General features: G+C 35.6%; 2 protein-coding genes across 4 annotated transcripts in view; both read right to left on the bottom strand.

Annotated features, from left to right (window-relative positions):
* Nucleotides 1–5,569, bottom strand: part of LOC145978280 (uncharacterized) — a 523,367-nt gene extending 517,798 nt beyond the window's left edge. Inside the window, exon 1 of one of the 2 annotated variants that reach the window (XM_083110800.1) lies at nucleotides 5,465–5,569. The gene's annotated coding sequence lies outside the window, so the exon portion shown is untranslated. Of the gene's footprint in view, nucleotides 1–1,519; nucleotides 1,704–5,464 lie in introns of those variants that run through there. The other variant, XM_083110801.1, reaches the window with a different exon arrangement.
* A 4,620-nt stretch (nucleotides 5,570–10,189) lies between these two features.
* Nucleotides 10,190–19,674, bottom strand: part of LOC145978259 (homeotic protein ultrabithorax-like) — a 487,109-nt gene continuing 477,624 nt past the window's right edge. For both annotated transcript variants that reach the window (XM_083110758.1, XM_083110759.1), the window contains one exon: nucleotides 10,190–10,831. The gene's annotated coding sequence lies outside the window, so the exon portion shown is untranslated. The remainder of the gene's footprint in view (nucleotides 10,832–19,674) is intronic.

Genomic DNA, 19,674 nt, shown 5'->3' with positions numbered 1-19,674 from the left:
GCACATATTGCAGAATATATTCTACCAAAACAATGTTTTGCAAGTAAAAGCTTGCATGCCTTCTAAAATATTAAAAATTATGCAAGAGATAATTCTAAATTCCTTATTCTAATGTATGTACCATTCTAATATTTTTTTTGCAAAAATAAAAAACTCAAAACTGCTATACAATATTTATTTTACTATATTAGATTTGAAATCTAGACATTTGGAACATTTTGAGTTGTTTTTCTTTATTCTTTACAATTTTTGGCATATTTATTGAAGCAAAACATTAGTTTCAATTTTAGTAAAATACATAGGCTATTTAAAAAAATATTTTATGAAATAAATATTATTCCATCCTGGCTACTTTCTAGAAATTATTTTACACTATTGTGAAAAACAATAATTTCCAAGCCATTCTATATGATAGAAATAAAAAAAAATATATTTTGGGTTCTTTCTGTATTTTTTTCATGGTCTAATTTATTTTTAAGTGATTAAATAGTAGGCCTACATCATGAATACGTTTTGAGTCAAATCCTGAGAGATACTTATGTAATTTGCAGGTAACTTTTCAATTTTTAGTGAAGAGACCTAGCCCTGAAAATCCTTGGTTACTTATGCTGAAATTTTGATTCTTTTATGCTGTAATTTTTATTTTGTTTTCAATATTGCAAATAAATAAATGAAAAACAACACATAAATTATTAAGGTTACCGTTATGATCGGATTATAATTCGTAATAGCTTCCATTAGATGTGTGTGCAAATATAGCTCTTATTAACAAATAAATAAATCACATTTACAAATGAATTTTTTTGCACTCTCGTAGTCATTGAAGAGTTTTATCTACTTTCAATGCTGAGCTTAAAAATATTTTTATGCGATTTAATGATACTAAAGATTTGTTAGCAATTAAAAAATTTAAGGTATCTAGTTATATTTACTTATTAATTTTACCGTTGTAACAATTAATATAGATGTTTGTTTCTGTGTTTGACTAATCAATCTTCTGTAAGGGATATTTAGAATTTTATGGGCAGTAACTCGCGTAATGTAAACGAAACGATGACGTAACACCATAAATATGGTCGCATTCCGGAATTTTTTCTATAGAAGTGGGCCTGGGAAGGTCCTTGTATTTTATAAGCTTAACAATAGAGGATCCGGACAGAAAATGGCAGTTCTAACGTAAGTTTATTGACTGATGACGCGCCTCAGTCTGAAAAGCCTGCCGACCGCCATGCCGTTTCCATAGATACGGGGTGGGTTGGCGGGCGGTGTGTGACAAAGAGGGGAAGAGCTACGACCCGAGTTAGGCTTAAATCACCGCCGAAGCGAGCGATGGGTAAGTGTGTTTCGTTATCACCAATTACATCTACTTTTAAGCTCTTGTTGCAGGGTTGTGATGTTATGATCGCGTTGCTGAAGCCTTGGCGCGTCTTTCTGTCACAGAAGAGTCCATCCAAAGGTAGTAAATAAGTGAGTATTTGCGAAAAATTGGAGAATAAATTGACGAGAAGCCATAGCTTACCTCGGCACGGTGATCATTCGTAATGGCGGCGTGAAATCCGCTCTGAGAACCATGTCTGCAGGCAGCAAGAAACCACATCCAACAGTTGCACACGTGTCGGCTAACTCACAAAACGTAATTCCTGTTGTTTCATTACACGTTCTTGTGTAGTTTGTGGTATGAGATTAGCACAATACTGAACCTTATTTTGCCCTTGCACATTTCTGAATTCAGTTAAAGACAATAAACACACATTTCTCACTGTTGCAAGAGCATGATACACACAAACATCTTGATAATGTTTCACTACTTTTTCTTTACGGATCACGCGCGAAAATATACAGATTCGTTCGTAAACTCCACGCGGCAGTAAACTAACAGAAATCGCCTGCAAATATACAAGCTCAACTCAACACCACTGCGAATCACAACCTAAACCTTCAAGGGTCGATGAAAGAAGTAAAAAAAAGTCTTAAAACCAGCTGTTGTTCCCCAGAGTAGAAAACAGACGCTTGTAAAAAAGCCCCAAGGGAGTGTTTCACTATTTGACCATATCGTCTTGCTTCCCCAGACCCCAACTTAGCTTTTTCTTCAGTTTGTAAGGTGCCTTTTCCTCCTGTGCGAGGGAGGCTAAAAAAAAAAAAAAAAAGAATAACGCAGCTCCTTTCTTGTTGCTATCTATTGAAAGCACAAAAAAGAACTCTGGAAAGACACTGAGAAACCAAACAATGCACAACTGCGTCGTGATAAGCTGGCTGTAAAAATGTGCTTCGTTGTAGACCTGTACATGTTGGGGTGTCTGACCAGGGACGAGTTTAGCAAACGGTAAAAGTTGTTTTCAGCGATAATGACTGCTCGTATTTATGATGTGTTTTACGACCACAATCAGGTTCTATGCTAACCACAGGCTACTAAATGGACACTCTTTCTTCTTCTTCGGGCAGGTGCATTTTTAACTCACTTTTGCCCTTGCAGTTTCAATACAATGGCCCAGTTTGCAGTATTATAATTGCTGAAAATGGCCAATTTTTAATGACTTTATCATTTAAAATCATGTGCAGTGAGCTTAATAAGAATTCTTATCCATTCTGTTGTCACTTGAACATCATATATTTCTATCATAATAATCGCTTAATATCAAACCATTATAGCAATTACTCTTGTTTATCTTCTCTCTTCCTCGTCTAATTATTATGATTTACAGCGTTTTGTTTAGCACGTGTCTTCTATTTTCTTAATTCACAATATCGTGCCCAAAATGATAATTTGTAGAGGTGGGATCGCAAAAATAATTTAGAATAAGAACCAAACTATTGACTGTGCAAAAGGGGGGGAGGTTAAAACGGTAATAAATTTCATCAATAATTCCCCACAAACGCATTCGTTCAAATGAATTAGTAAGTAGCCTGTGCACTTTTCTAATGCACTTTTTGATTAGTTTGTACTTTGAAATTTATTAATCCGGAAAATAATGTACAATGACATTTTTAGATGCATTTGCTTCATTGCTCAAGCATTGTTTTAGGTTTATTAATATCTTGATTATGATTATTTTCCTCTGCTGTTCATTTACTAAATTACAATAATTCTGCCATTGGATCTCCGCGAATTTATTTAAGAGTAAGGGTCTGATTCCAGTCTAATTTACGGACGAATTATTTATAATTTGTTGAAAGAAAATTACAAAATTTTCATTCAAAATATATCTTAAATATATATTTTTTTAAAACAACTCTTTTACGTTAAGAAAATATGACAAAACGATCCCGGTTTGAGCAGTTATTTTCGCATACAGAAACTAGATATCCATGGTTAAAACCTAAAGAAAAACTATTTTTTACTAGTTATTTAATTAAGTTATAAGCTCTTAAGTCAGTGGTTAAACAAATGACGCTAACTGACCGATCAAACACTAAATTGCACAGCAGGTATTTCGATGAATGTTCAACATAAATCATGTCACTAAAAGTATCCAAGGAAAAGTATACTTTAGTGCAAGAACTAAGGTGAAACATAATTGAACTGAATTGTTCACAAGGGCATTGTCACTCTGTTTTCATAATATTTCGTACAAAATAAGTGCGGGATGTTTGCTAAATTGTTTCACTCTTTAGAAATTCGTACTGGCATGCTACCATAAGCTTACCAATTTTTAAAAATAGTGCAAATAATAAACAGGATTTAGAGGTATAAATGAGGGTTACGAAAGTTGAGTAAATTAGAAAAAAAGCACTAATTAAAAACGGATATATATTTTTAACATATACACGCTAACTCAAAACTAAAACAAAAACTGTTTTTAAAAATATATAATTTTTATGTCCCTCCAGTAAAAGTCCTGCGATTTCGTCTATCAAAAAGATACCTTAAAATGTAAATATTCTTGCATTCTAAGTACATTTTAAAAATCTTCCGGAAATGTATTAAGGGATTCTAATCATCTTAAGGCATTTATAAAACAGTAGGAGGTGAAATCATTCTCAACACTTGAGCCTAATGTGGTGTTAGGAGGAGGCATTTCCCTGCGCCGACTTGGTTCTGGGTTAGTACGCCCACCATGACGTGATAATGTCCCATAAATCGGAATAATGGCGCCCAGAAACCAAGTCAAATATTTCCGGTCTATTAGGGCTGAACTTGAGACGTGTAAGAGCTGGAGGGGGGAGAGCAGCATAAATGAAAGACAAAACAATAAAAAAAAAGGTTAACCTGTAGGCACCGGAACCCAGAAACCACGTGCTTCTAATTTCCAATTCATTCGGACCCAACGAAGAAACACTGTCCTGTTTCTCGTCAGTACCTTAATTTCGAGCTGCAGTTTTCCCCTTTCACACATACAGTGCAAGTTGGATTGGTTATTTGCAGCTTATTTAGGGCGATTTGATTATTATACACCAGACGTGGCAGTTTGTAAGTTTATGATCCAACTCGCTACAATTAAATAGTACAACAAGTAGCTTAAAAGGCTTCAGAAAACCTTTGTCATTTTGTATAAACATAAGAGTACAAGTGTGAAATGAAGACAATACGATGACATTGAGATTTTGCCTGTGTTAATTCCAAAGAGCTATCGTTTTTTGTGAGAACACAAAGATAAAAAAAGGTGAATACTAGTCGTACCACACGATATTCACGCAAGACTAAAGTGAAAATAAATAATTCGATGACATTGAGATTTCGCCTGTGTTAATTCCAAAGACCTATCTTTTTTTGCAAGAACACAAAAGACCAAAACCGGTAAATACTGGTCGTACCACGACATTCATGCAAGAATACACGACAGTCCCAAAGTGAAAATTTAAATATTTAAACTTTGCAATGGGGGGTTTGTGGTTCCAAATTCCAAAGCAGCGATCGGCGTTGCACCAGAACTAATTTGAATAGGCTACAGTGTAATTATGTAGGAAGGAACGGTAAGGTGATAAATTTGAGTGGGTGGGGCAAGAAGACTTCGGATGATAGATGTGGAGGAAGTAATGTGACCAACGAGTTTCAGGATCATCGCAAACATACCACAACTTCCGGGGACGTAAGAGTGACATAATTCACAACAGCGGGCTTATCACACAGCCCAAGCACTGGCGCTTTGAGTTATAACAACAAATCCCAAATTTAGTGTCATGCGCTACTGGTGAAAGGCAATAACGTGTAACCTTAATAGCTCGATAAAAATCATAATAAACCCGCTTTCAAGAACGGAGGGGGGTAATTGTCGCTTCTGAAAAGGGGAACAGAGGGGAGGTCATGTGACAATGACATGCCCCTCTTTCGAGAGCAAACATGCCCCTTAATTTATACCGACAAGATAATGGGACGGGGAGGTCAACGTTGGTTAAATAGGGTTAACTTAAACAGTGGTGTGTACTGAGGTAGCGGCTTATTATGAACAAGTTTTGGCGCGAGAAAGACACAACTTGAAGATTCCTGTGTTTTGGGAGGGAAAGTTTATAATCTTAGCTAACTCACCTATTGGTCTGGCGTCCCGTTGTTGGACAGACGTCTCCAATATTGGTGTCTTCGGTTCAACATTGCGTGTGTCCACAGTATACCCAACGTGTGAATTTCCAGCCTGCCGACTTGCAATACGTGAGTTAGGTATTGAAGATGCTTTACGGTCTGCCCCAGCTAAAGAGGGGTGCAGCGGAGGCAGGGGAGGGGGAAGTGTGGCCGACTGGGAGGGGGCGGGGGGGAAACAACGGCGCGGGACGATGGAAGCTACACAGCGGAGTCGAATGCCTGCCAACCCCTCTCTCCCGCCCCTTCCCGCGCGCTGACGTAAGACCACGTGACCGCATAGACCTCCCAATCACATTACCTTCCGCCAAACTAAAATTGTAGTATAGGCTGCCCGGCTCGCGCCCAAACCCGCAGACACTGAAGAATATCATCATTTCGACAATTAATTAAATTAAAAGGGGAAGCGTTGGGCAATTTGCTGGCCTCCTAGCGTTCGAAGCGACAGACATACCACTTCTTCAAGAAGTATATCCGGGCCTAGACTATTTATAGGCTTATCAAAAAAGCATTTAAGCAATACAAATGATGCACATAATTATTTTTATAATGGCTTATGTAACCACCATGATGATATCTCAAAATCAGTGTTCTGCCAGCCGAAGGGAGAGTCGATTATGATTGTGTTTGGAGTCCACTTTATCGGGACAGGACCTACAATTAAAGTGCGATCCAAACCACCATATGTGCCTCCACCGGGTATCGAACCCGGGACCCCTTGATTACAAGCCGACGAGGTTACCGCTTCGCCATCGGGGAGGCCCAAACAGAGAATTGGAATGGGTACACACAAATCTAAAATGCATCATATCGATTGATGCACTAAAGTGTGTTTTGTAGTTTCTTCAAAGAATCAGATTCACATTTGATGCATTTTGGTGCATTCTTGTATGTCGTGAAAGAAACACCAAAGTGCATCATTTGATTTAAGTTAGGATTTCTTTCAGTCGAGATGCAATTTAATGCATCAGTTGATGGTCCTTGATGCACCTTCCTGCATCTTTTTGGATGATCCACTTAAACGTTTGGTCTGAGCTACAGAGTTTATGTAGCTCAGACGAAACGTTTAAGTGCATCATAAAAAACGATGCAGGAAGGTGCATCAAAACGCATCAGCTGATGCATTAAAGTGCTACTCGACTGAAATAAATCCTCCATTGAATCAAATGATGCACTTTGATGTTTCTTTCAGGACATACAAAAATGCATCAAATGTGAATCTGATTCTCTGAAGAAGCTACAAAACATACTTTAGTGCATCAATCGATGCATTCTGGTGCATCAATCGATATGATGCATTTAGTTCTCCGAGTGTATCATTACTCTACAGTGCTTAGTTTTCTCTTTAATAATATCAACTGATAGAAACCATATGATTACAACCAGGGGGAATTTATAAAATTTGAGCCCATAGCCTATCTTTTGTCTTGAGCCATGGCGATATTATTATTATTAAAAGTTTTGTTTTCATGGTACTGCACTTCCACTAATTGCATGCTCTGTATTAATAACACCTGCAAACTTTAAAATATGCACACATCTGATTACAAATTATTAAACTTCGTTTACGTTTAAAATGTTATAAGTTATTTAAATATAAGAAACTACTTCCTTTTACATTATTTCATGAAATAAGCAAATAAAACGACTTGACATGTTGTTTATTTTGCTATTATCACAATATTAAGGAATTTTAATAGTCGATGTCACTTCTGCCCATTCAGCGTCTCATTTTTTGTGCGTCAGCTCCCTTGACATAAGGTAAAACTATTTTGTGTAATTTGTTTGCAGTGAAGGGTGAAAATGTAGACAGCCGATATTATTTAGCTCGCAACTTTGGTGAAGGATAAATTCAGGGAGCATGAACAGTAGATATTACATTCGTTCATCTAATTTATAAGAAGTGTAAGTAGCGGCAAGTATTTAGGGAATTCTCTTCTCTAGACTTCAGAAAGTTCCTTCACAGGGGAGCTTCTTTATCTGTACCTTCGTTTCCCCTGTTGCTACCATTTATACAGAAATCTGTGGCTTTGATGTCATTATGGAAATTCCCTCCGCATCTGCGTCAAAGGTTAACAGCTCCCAAGTTTTGGGAACGAAGGTAAGTGCAATTGTTTTGGCCGGGAGTGGAATGTACGCTAGGCACTATGATTGAATATTGTCCATCTTTTCTTGTGTAATATAAATATCTGTATCATCAAACGTAGTATGAAGTGTATGATTTCAGTTGTAGCTAATTGACACTTCAAGTGATATTTTAAAAGATATAGAAAAATGTAGTAGCTATTTGTGTGATATTTTTAAACTTTATATAACTTAATGCTCCCCCCTCCCCCTCACACATAATTTACTTTAACATATGCATAAACATTGATTTATTCAAACACAGCATACGTTCCTTGCATAATGTTTCGACTTTATGGAACAGGTCACAGGTTAATGCCTTTTCTCTCTTCATCATTCCTTCTTTAATTTCAAATTATTTTGCCTTAACCTATAATACTCTGAGTTTTAATATTTAGTTATCATTATCCATACACATTTTTATTTTGTCTACTTATTAAAGTCGTGATGATGACACAGTTTAGAGTGGGATACGAAGCACCGTGCAATGTGACTCCACCGGGAGTCGAACTCAGGACCCCTTGATTACAAGGCGATAAAATTATGCAAAACAAATGGCAAGAATAGAAATAAAACACAGTAAGTGTTCATATATATTTGTCATTTATAATAATGTCAAGTTGACACGAAGCGGGAAAGCTTTTACACTAACACTTTTGATGCATATCTCGAAATACATCAAATCAAAGGCGATGCATGCTTCAAATGACACAGTTAAGCGTCTAATTTTGGTTTCTTTGAAATGATTGTGTATTATCTCAATTGATGCATTTTGGTGTCTCATTCCGAACAACAGCTGACAAAGGCACCTTTTATGCATTCCTGTGTGTATTTTGATGCACCAAACATGCATCTTTAGCAGTTCATGCATGTTGGTTCACACAGAAAACTAAATGCATCTAACGATTGATGCACAAGAACTCATAAGATTGATGCATTAAAGTGTGTTTTATGTCATCTGCAAAGAACCGGATTCACATTTGATGCATTTATGTATGTCGTAAAAGAAACACCAAAGTGCATCATATGATGCAGGTGAGGATTTTTCAGTCGAGATGCACTTTAATGCATCAGTTGATGCGTTTTGATGCACCTTCCTGCATTTTTTCGATGATGCACTTAAACGTTTGGTCTGCGCTACAGACTTTATGCATTTGTTTATTTCAAATGATGCATTTACGTTTCTGTGTATGTCTATAGCCTACATGATTGTGTTAATTCACATATTTTTGGTTCTGTATGCATCAATAATAAGGCAATAATAATAGTATTCAAGAAATTGAAATATTAGCGTTATAATAAATAGTTAACTTTGCTGTATAATGGGATTAGTAAGTTTTCAAAAATGAATAAAAATAATTTAAAAATTAGTAGAGCCAACAGAACAGTGAATGGCCCTGGAAAAAGTTGTGACAAAATGCATTATATATTATGTAATTATAAATTATTTTGTGTTTTCCTATAGTCATCATTAGTTGATTGATTGATTTGGTTTATTTTACTTCGCTTTTCTTCCACTTTTGGCTAATCGCGACGAAGATGATATGATGAAATTATGAAGGGACACCCACAAAGAATACTCATGCACAGGCCGGGATTCGAACCTGGGTCATCGGTTCTGCTACTACTACTGCCATGGGCGTATCCAGCGTGCCCCGTCCCGAAAATTAGTTACCAAAAATTTTGTGTAATGGCAAAAGTTTTAATACCTCTTCAATGATTTTGACTGACAATTTTGATTAAATATTAAAATTGTAGTAGTTGTGATTCTGGCTTGAAATAAAAACTTAAATTTTATAATTTATGGGTTGTTTGCCCGTCCCTAGAAAAAGTCTGGGTACACTAATGACTACTGACACTACTACTAATACTAATACTACTACTACTACTACTAACTATAATAATAATAATAATATTGTGCATTTTTCTACCTGAGAAGGTGAGCGAATTTCTTAGCATCATCCCACAGCAAACTGCACACAGAAAACTAAATGCATCATATCGATTGATGCACTAAAGTGTGTTTTATGGCTTCTTCAAAGAATCAGATTCACATTTGATGCATTTGGGTGTATTTTGGTATGTCGTGAAAGAAACACCAAAGTGCATAATTTGATTCAAGTGAAGATTTCTTTGTCGAGATGCACTTCAATGCATCAGTTGATGTTCCTTGATGCACCTTCCTGCATCATCAAAAAAAGATGCAGGAAGGTGCATCAAAACGCATCAACTGATGCACTGTAGTGTATCTTGAACTGAAAGAAATCCTCACTCGAATCAAATGATGCACTTTGGTGTTTCTTTCACGACATACAAAAATACACCCAAATACATCAAATGTGAATCAGATTCTTTGAAGAAGCCATAAAACAAATTTTAGTTCATCAATCAATATGATGCATTTAGTTCTCCGAGTGTAATTTAGACACTGCTATCCAGAACTAACAACCAAGGTAATTGTTGACTTTTTCTTAAACTAGCAACCTAATAGAATAATACGAAATAACAACATAATGTATAGATTTTAGTATTATTTTTAATACTGTACTGTTATTACGTATAATTATCGTATACTTTTTTTCATCAACAAGATGTGGAACACATTACAGTTACTAATGTACAGTGATCAACACACTTAAAGCAAAAGATTTCTTGAATTAATTAACACGCCTTCTACCTCTATTTTCAACAAATAATAATAATAATAACCACAGTTCATTACAGAGTTCTTTTCGTTGATTCTTCACTAGAGGTATCCGATTTCTAAGTCACGATAACGTGATTTGCAAATCTTGTTTGTCCAGAATCAAGCATTGAAATCCAAGTTAGCAAAACTTGACCAAAAAAAAAAGTCAGCTGAACACAACGTATGTCGTTTAATAACACAAATAAATGTGTTTGGTATACGTTTAAGTAACGAGGAATGAAAAAAACAAATGAACCTCGAACACATTACACTACTCACTCACGAGTGTTCAAAAACGACTAACACACACATATCACGCACTGACACAAGTCTACACACACATATGAAGTTCACAGAGGTTATATTTTAATGCAAGCCAATTCGTCCGTCTGTCTTTTCGGAATGAAACGAAAAAATGTTTAGAAACGCTACCGGGACGCCATCTGCAGGAAGTTTTGGCAATTATTCTCCACGTAGTCAGGTACTCTCCCCTCGGCCGGAATATTGTACTGGAGGAAAGAAAGAGAAAAATAAAAATAAATAAAAGGAAATGGAATTTTCTTTCGAGATATAAATAAAAACAAAAAGAAAACTGTACCGACAAAACAAAATATTAATGACCGAAATTGAATTATTTTTACAGGGAAAATATTGAATATTAAATTCATATCATGTAATTACTCTTTTTCAGTCATTTTATACTCAATCATTTAATGAAAAATCATGCATGTTTTACAGGTAGCAAGCAGTAAGCGATATAACCTCGTATATACATTTGGGCATTTTAAACTGTTTCCATTAATATTTCTGTTTTGTGCTTGTACCACTTAGTGGCTAAGCTACAAATTTCATTTTAATATATATTATTATTATATTGTATGCAAAAAGTAATTTGTAATACTCTGAGCAATGCAAGCTATTTTGAATTTACATACACACACAATACTTCCTAAAGAGGTTGTAAAATTGAACGCCAATTTTTATTAGTCATTTCGACGGAATCCTTTTTGTTCTCCTGTATTAACATATTAACGACAATCTTTTCATACATATATAGGCCTTGGAGATAAATATACGTTATATTGTTGTTTGTCAAATGAAATTGCATTAACATTTATAAGTAAGCTTAAAAAGCCTTGAAGAACATCTAAAATTTGTATGAACTTGAAATTCAAGTTCAGTAAACAAAGATGCATTACACAATGTATACTAAACAAGGGAACAGTGAATATTATAGTACCACTTAAATTGCAGTGTCATGAAGTGTTATTTTGATTCAAGTGAAATAAAGAGAGACTCAAGCTGAACTACACATTATGGAAATAACTAATGTGAGAACTTATTAAAAGTGAAAAATTACGTGAATCACATTCGAACAAAACAAGGATGGATATTAAGGAATCCAGCGATGTAGTTTAACATTGCTCAATCAATTTCTAAGTCTGTTATATAATTTTTATATCCCTTGTACAATTCTTACAAGCTCAGATAAAAAGGCATGAGAAGCAGCAACAGAAAATTTTATTTCTAGGATATTTGTGCACATTTAGATCTATTTATATTTAGTGCTATGTTTGAATCATGTTTCCTAATTAAACTTACTATTAAAAAGTTTAATGAGAGTACCTGTACAAATAATAATCCGTGGAAAATATACCAGTTACGTATGTCGTTAAGCTAAAATATTATTCTGAATAACTGCTTCATTCAAAGACAATATTTCGAGAATAATGCATAGAAGATAAAAGGTTGATAAAAGGTATGGTACTAGCTTTAATTTTTCTCTCAATATTAGTGTTGAATTTATATCATGTACTACAGTACATGTGTTAATAGTATCATTAAATCACATAGAATATAAGTGAACATTATCAACATCAGTTAACAATAAGTGAGATTTTTCTTCAACGTGTACACATGTATTAATATCACTGTACTTATTATCTGTTCCCAGATCATTGTTTCACAGTAATGCCATTAAAATGTCCTAATTATATTTTTATAAATGGCAGTTTGACAAATGAATTATTATCCTACAAGCCTTTATTTAGTATTTATTAAAGGACATAGTAAAAGAGGTGATAATTCTTTAGACAATTCTAAATCAATATTTATCCTGATATTTTAATTGTATAACTTTTCTGTCGGCCTTAATGCTTCATAATATTATTAAAATTTTGATTATAATATCCCACTGCACAATGCACATCGTTAAATTGTAGACGCAGGTGATGTGAACTATAAAATACAAAATGCCAATTGGCTTTGATTGCACAATGCTTAAATCGAAATACAACACGCGCGTTATTTTGTAAGACAGACGAACTAAAAGGCATAACATTCTTACATGACACAATAACACCCCAACAAACAAGTATATTAAAAATCAACCATTAGAATGTGCTGTCTAACAAGTTGGTCTGATAATTGTTAGAGAAATATGCGAGCAAGATATGGTGCAGTTGATACACTACTGTAACATACAAATATGATGCGACATATTACATTAATAAACACATACACACATACTATTACACTACATGTGCAGTCCTGTTAAATATCTAAATGTGGTTAGTAGGTTTAATAACGAGACTATTGCTGTTGTTGGATTACCTGATTCTTGGTTTCGTCTTAACTTCTAATCTGTTATATCGAAGTAGGTCCAATATGAAAATAAACGTCATCTTTTTACTTGACTCGCAATGATAAACAGTTGTCAACTGCTAATATATAGAATTATTCTTAACATTTAAGGCGATCTCCTATCCCTACGAAGATTTGACCATTTTTACCATGTAAGCTTATGGGGTAAATTTGGTCACAATTATCTCGAGAACCAGTCGACAGAAAATTTTGAAGTTTAAACTGAACACTGAGAAAGGATGCTTTTAGAGAATCACTGACTGATATTTTCATTTGCTGCATCAGCGTTCCGAAAATTAATTAATTTCTACATGAAATATCGTATTTTTTTTCACTGTTCTTGATAGGGCAACCTTGCTCTCGTCGGCAGACTCACCATAGGACCTCGCGGTTATAGTATAATGAGCTGGTTGAAAGAGAGTTGGAACACCGGGTGGTTTTGTCCCAACACACAACAGGATTAGAAGAAAATTGTCCTTACTTCTTCAGAAATTCGTCGAATTTCGCTGTCTCGAGTCAACATGGAAATTCATCATTAAGACTATAAATCCCAAAGATGCACACAGAAAATTTCATGCATTTTGCAAAATCTGTGTAAAATCTGTAATAATGCTAAATGTAACTGATTTTATAAATAGCATATCACGTGAAAATTCATCAGATAGTAATATGAGAAGTTCTTTCCTTATGTAACCAAATTGCTCCGGGTTCATAAGCTAGTCCGTCTTGATGTTTGGAATAAATATTACCTTTTTTCGGAATGCAGCGAATGATGCTTTTAAAATGTTTCTTCAAATTTTAAGTGACAAATTAGCAAGAATATCATTACTAGGATTAAAGCAAACAAGCCAAGGATGGTATCGAAACGAGACGAGATAACACTTGGCATTGTCTCGATCTCATCTCGATTTGACTCGTTCTCGTCTCAAATAGATATACTGACTTCTACGACGCTACGAATTCTCGAAAAACAAGATTTCATCCCGAATACATGCAACCACTCAAAACAGACCCATTGCCATTAATGGATTGATTTTTCAATAGACCCTAACTATAAACAAATACATCTATAATAATCATATGGATATCCGCTTGATATGTACAGGTTCTCCTGATGGCCTAGTGGTAATCAAGAGGCCTCGGGTTCGAAACCAGGTGAAGGATCCCACTTTATATTGTACGTCCAGTTCCGATTACCCTATCTGTGCGATAAGTGGACTTAAACTCGAGTTTGGTAAAGCAAATTTGGTTCAGGCTTTAATTTCATACCAAAGTCTCGAACAAGACAGAGTATCATACAGAGTGGGGCACGAGAAAGTATCCCGAGTCAGTATAGCATATGTTGCTGACTCGGGTTACTTTTTCGTGCGCCACACTGTACAATAAGTCTCGATATAGTCTCGCTTTTACAGACGTCTGTCTCGGTCAGGACTCGTCTCGAATTTCACAAGGACGATTCTGTCTGGATAACCATTACTAAAGAAAAGTAAATCATTCACTTTAATTTATGATGACCACTATTACATGGGAAAAAATGCATTACATTTTAGATTGAACAAAAATGCATCAGGGTGTTTCTCTTGACACATTACGTCATCTTCTCTTGATGAATTAAAAATACATTGGATTAAATGTCTGAATAAACGACGAGCCAAGCAGCCAAGAATTTTTACACATGGTTGTATCAAGTGATGCATTTGAACTGCTTAAAATAACTTCGGTTGATTTCATTTTTCTGTTTGTAGTGAGGTTAGCAAGGGAATCAACCAAGAATGGCGAACGGGTATTGGTTGACGAGAAATGGCGTCATTAGTGGGAATATAGTCACTTGCGTATGGACAGGAGAGCTGATGGGGCTACAGCCCCTCCAGAAATTTTGGAATCAACATTTTCAAATGAAAATTGCAAGAACTCAGGAAAAATCAAAGTGGTAAACGTAAACGCACCGGAAAATGACAACCATTTCCATTTCTGTCTTGGAACAACTTTTCAAAACTATAATTACGAAATATTTTGTAGAGTGTAACGCCCATCCCCTAAAACGCACCTATGTAATATCTTACTTTACAATTCAAGCACCTCCAAAAAAATATTCTGCGTACGCTAGTGAAAGCAGGAATAATATAGCTTCCTTAGAAGTAACTTTCAATCGTTATGTGTCTGTACTTCACAAAATACCATGGAAACTCATATAACGGTAGTTTTTCACAAAATCAAGAACGTGTAAGGCCGGCTTTAGACGAAAGCATTTCATGGAACATTTCTGTTAACTTTTGCGAATACATTGTATAATATATACAGCACGAATGGCACGTTGAGTTACACCATCTATGCTGAGTGGACAGTGCTTACAATTGAAACATCTACAATATTTTTCCATACGTGTACAGTAAACGTTGTAAAGTATGTATTTAAGCAGTGCCATTGCTTTTGTACCTAATACCGTTTTATACGAGACGTTATTCCTCTCGGTTCAATAGTTATCGGCTTTTAAAAGTGTGAAGTGATACATTGTTTACATTTCACGCGGCCGCCATTACAACTGCACTCGTGACCTAAAGGTCGCTTGTGATTGGTTACGCTACGAAAAATGTTACGGACCGAGCCTATCCTTGAGAAATGCCATGAAATATCTCACTTTACATGGTAGCTTATTGGTCATGGCACAAATGCTAAAGAAAATGCCTTCGTCTAAAGAGGGCGTAAGGCAACGGCTGGCCTGGATGCAGGACGTTTTCAGGACGGCGGGGGGGGGGGGGGGGGGGGGGGGTAGGCATTCAATTCACGGAATTGACCAAATAGTTGATTCATTTGATGCATTTGGGTGCATTTTTGTATGTCGTGAAAGGAACACCAAAGTGCATCATTTGATTCAAGCGAGGACTTGTTTCAGTCGAGATGCACTTCAATTCATCAGTTGATGCATTTTGATGCACCAGAATGCATATTTTTCGATGATGCACTTAAACGTTTCGTCTGAGCTACATAAACTCTGTAGTTAAACCAAACGTTTTAAGTGCATCATCCAAAAAGATGCAGGAAAGAACATCAACTGATGCATTGAAGTACATCTCGACTGAAATAAATCCTCACTTGCATCAAAACTTTGCTGTCTTTCACGACATACAAAAATGCACCCAAATGCATCAAATTTTAATCTGATTCTTTGAAGAAGCCATAAAACACACTTTAGAGCATCATCAATCCATATGATGCATTTAGTTTTCTGTGTGTACGCAGACCGGCTTGACCAAATAGATATAATCATTCAAATAAGCATTGGCTCTCGTGTATTTTATATAATTTACAATAGATGGTGCTAAGATAGAATAATAGTAATGAGACGGCTCAACAAACAAAATTCAATTCTACTTTTCTAAGTTCCTCTAGCCTAAATTTGTAAAGTTTAAATTACTTTTTTTTTGTTCCTGTAAACAATTTCTTACTCCCCCGTGAAATTAATTAATCTCACAGTTCTTATAAAATGCGTTAAGACTTTCGACACGCCAGGATTTACACATCAACTCACGGGACTAGATTGTATAAGTATCCTAGTGAAGCATAGTTAAACCTATGCAGTACATGACGCAGCCGATGTTTACTAGCGTGCTCCAATATGCTATTTTCTTCTTCTAACCAAGGCGCAAAATCCTGGGGCCTCCCACTGACAATATTGGCATCAAAAATCCCCCACCAGAAATTCCCGTGGGGAGATTTTTTGTTATAACAACGCAAGATAAGCAATTAGTTTTGACTAAAGATTCTTTACTAAAGATATTGTTTTAAAAAAAACACGCAATTAACAATATACGCACAATAAAGGTGAAAGCAAATACAGGACAAATATACGTATGGAATCTAAGTGATTTATATTAATAGATAGCAAAAACTAAAATAAAACTTACAATAAAACTATTTCAACTATTTTGTAATTCATTGACACCTTTAACCAGTAAGTAGAGGAATTAGTTTGCTACTTTATAAATATCTGATACATATGAAAGTAACAAATTAATTCCTTTATATGTATTTAATAACAATAATAATTTATTTTTAAACTTTTGATTCACCAGAATGCATCTTCTTTGATGATGCACTTAAACGTTTCGTCTGAGCTACATAAACTCTGTAGGTCAGACCAAACATTTAAGTGCACAATCCAAAAAGATGCTTGAAGGTGCATCAAGGAACATCAACTGATGCATTGAAGTGCATCTCGACTGAAATAAATCCTCACTTGAATCAAATGATGCACTTAGGTGTTTCTTTCACGACATACGAAAATGCACCCAAATGCATCAAATGTGAATCTAATTTTTGAAGAAGCCACAACACACACTTTAGTGCATCAATCAATGCATTCTGGTGCATCAATCGACATGATGCATTTAGTTTTCTGTGTGTGTATTGACATTCTATTTCTCCCGTATTTTTCATTAACAAGCAAGATCGCGAATTTCAACTCATTCAGAGTTCAAAGTTAAAGTCGACTGCAAGATCTTGCACGTTTAACCTTTGGCGGGCGGAAGTGACGTAATACCTTGCAGTAGTTGATTCATGCTTAGGCGAATACTTATGGTTTAAGATTAAGATTGATTGAGTTGGAGTTTTAAGTCCATTTTATGCACAGAAAGGATAATCGGGACTGGACCTACAGTTTTAAAGCGGGATCCGGACCACTATGTGCCTCAACCGGGTATCGAACCCGGAATCCCTTGATTACAAGGCGACGACGTTACCACTGCGCCATCTGGGAGACCCTAGGATTAAGAAACATGCAGATTTGCAAATTTTTCTTCTTCATTTAATGTAAAAATGCCATCCGCAAAATTTTGTCGCGACTAAATCTCCCCTAAATTCAATGCCGAATGTTTGTCAACTTAGGGAATTCGCACTCAGATTTCGACCCCGTACGAACAACACACCCACACGCCACTGCATCTAAGTAGGCATTCTAGTTCGTTTGGCAGCGAACTTCATTCAGAAAACCATGCGACCGCAGCGCCAGACTATAAATGAACGAGCAGATATACGAGACGTCAGTATTGGCCTCTGACCTTCTTCCTGTTTGTGATTAGCCGCGCACATGCGGAACCGCTTGTTAAGTGAGCATTAATATCATGTTCAACAACTGCTAATGAGTATCGAATCGGTCAGCTGGATGATTAAGTGGTGATTCGTTCGTCTTCTACCGCGATATCAGCAATCATTATACTGTTACCATTCTCTCTGACAGTGCTAAGCGATTCTCTTCTTTTTTCGTAACTTCAGTGTTCAGCATAAGATTGTCAATGTCCGCCAGTGACGTCACTGGTCATGTATCCGGAAATAGGGCTAGGCCAATATGCACTTCTTCTATGTTTAACTGTCACGTCATCAATGGTAGGTCATGGATCACAACAAGGTGTCAGCATTAAGGTCTCAAATGTTTTGAGCGTTGTATTCCTGTCCGTGTTGAGAACGTGTAAATTAAAAACACAATTTTGCGATTGGAATCGTATTGTGATCCATCACCCTGCATCACTGATGACGTTGCATGTAAATGACATTCAATTTCGTTACACATCTTGTACGTTGATTTGTTTAACGTCGCCTATTTTTACCGTCAAGTTAACCGCTACGAGGAGGGTTGGTACCGAGATTAGAAATATCTCGGTCTCGAGGCCTTTCAAATATCGAGACGAGACCGAAAATTAGAACATAAGTTACATGAAAATCTTTACAAAAGTATCTTTACTGTGTTGTTTAGTAAGCATAAAAACTTGCGGTAGAAATTTGTTTCAATAAATATTGTGTACAGTGGCGTAAGATGAGTTGAAGATGTGGAATATCTAACCATACGGTCATGTTCGAATTGAAAGAAAATGTGCTGAATAATGCACAGGCTCTATTATTATTATTATTATTGACTCATGCTCATAAAAATGAAAACGAGAATCAAACAAAGGAATACAATATGTTTCATGTAATGATAAAATAAGAAGGCAACATGAAAAATATAAGATTATTGATATGAAATTGTTTACTTGGCGAAAACAAAAGCCTACCGAATACGAAAATGTTGATGGTAATATTTGAGATTAAGTTTTAAGTAGCTGTGCTTGTTACAATAATTGTAAAAGTAAGTTCCATTTTCTCAAGCCAAATGGACATTTTAAATTATGGTTCTTTTTTCTTGTTTGTGCATTGGAAGGAAATTTAACCTAAATAGTGATCTCATAAAATTTCTCCTCCATCACCTATAAAAATCACTGGACTTCACAAATAGAGAATATACCATCCTGATTGTGTACATTTTTTATGTCTGTGATATCACGAGAGACACACATTTGCAACTCCTGATAATTCTGACAACTAGATTGTGCCAAACCATGCCTCATTATCACAACAGTAATCAATTGTGACTTTTTTTTTCAACGCTGACAACTGTATAAATATGTACTATATTACTGTACTTATTATCTGCCTCTCAAACTTAAACAGATTTTTCTGTCTATAATCAAGAACATTGTTTCACGGTAGTCATTAAAAATGTCCTAATTATAGTTTAAAAATAGCAATTTGATAAATTAATTATTTATATTCTACAAGTCCTTATTTGGTGTTTATTAAAGGACATACAGACGGGCCGCGGAATTAACCGGTGTGTAATCACAGAGGAGAATGGTTTGGGGAGGGGGAATCTTAAAGTTGTCGGCTCTTGCAAAAG

This window comes from Lepisma saccharinum, chromosome 24, assembly GCF_977018435.1.
Source record: "Lepisma saccharinum chromosome 24, izLepSacc3.1, whole genome shotgun sequence".
Lineage (NCBI taxonomy): Eukaryota > Metazoa > Arthropoda > Insecta > Zygentoma > Lepismatidae > Lepisma > Lepisma saccharinum.
Note: the sequence above shows the minus strand (reverse complement) of the source record. Positions and strands in the feature narration are given on the sequence as shown.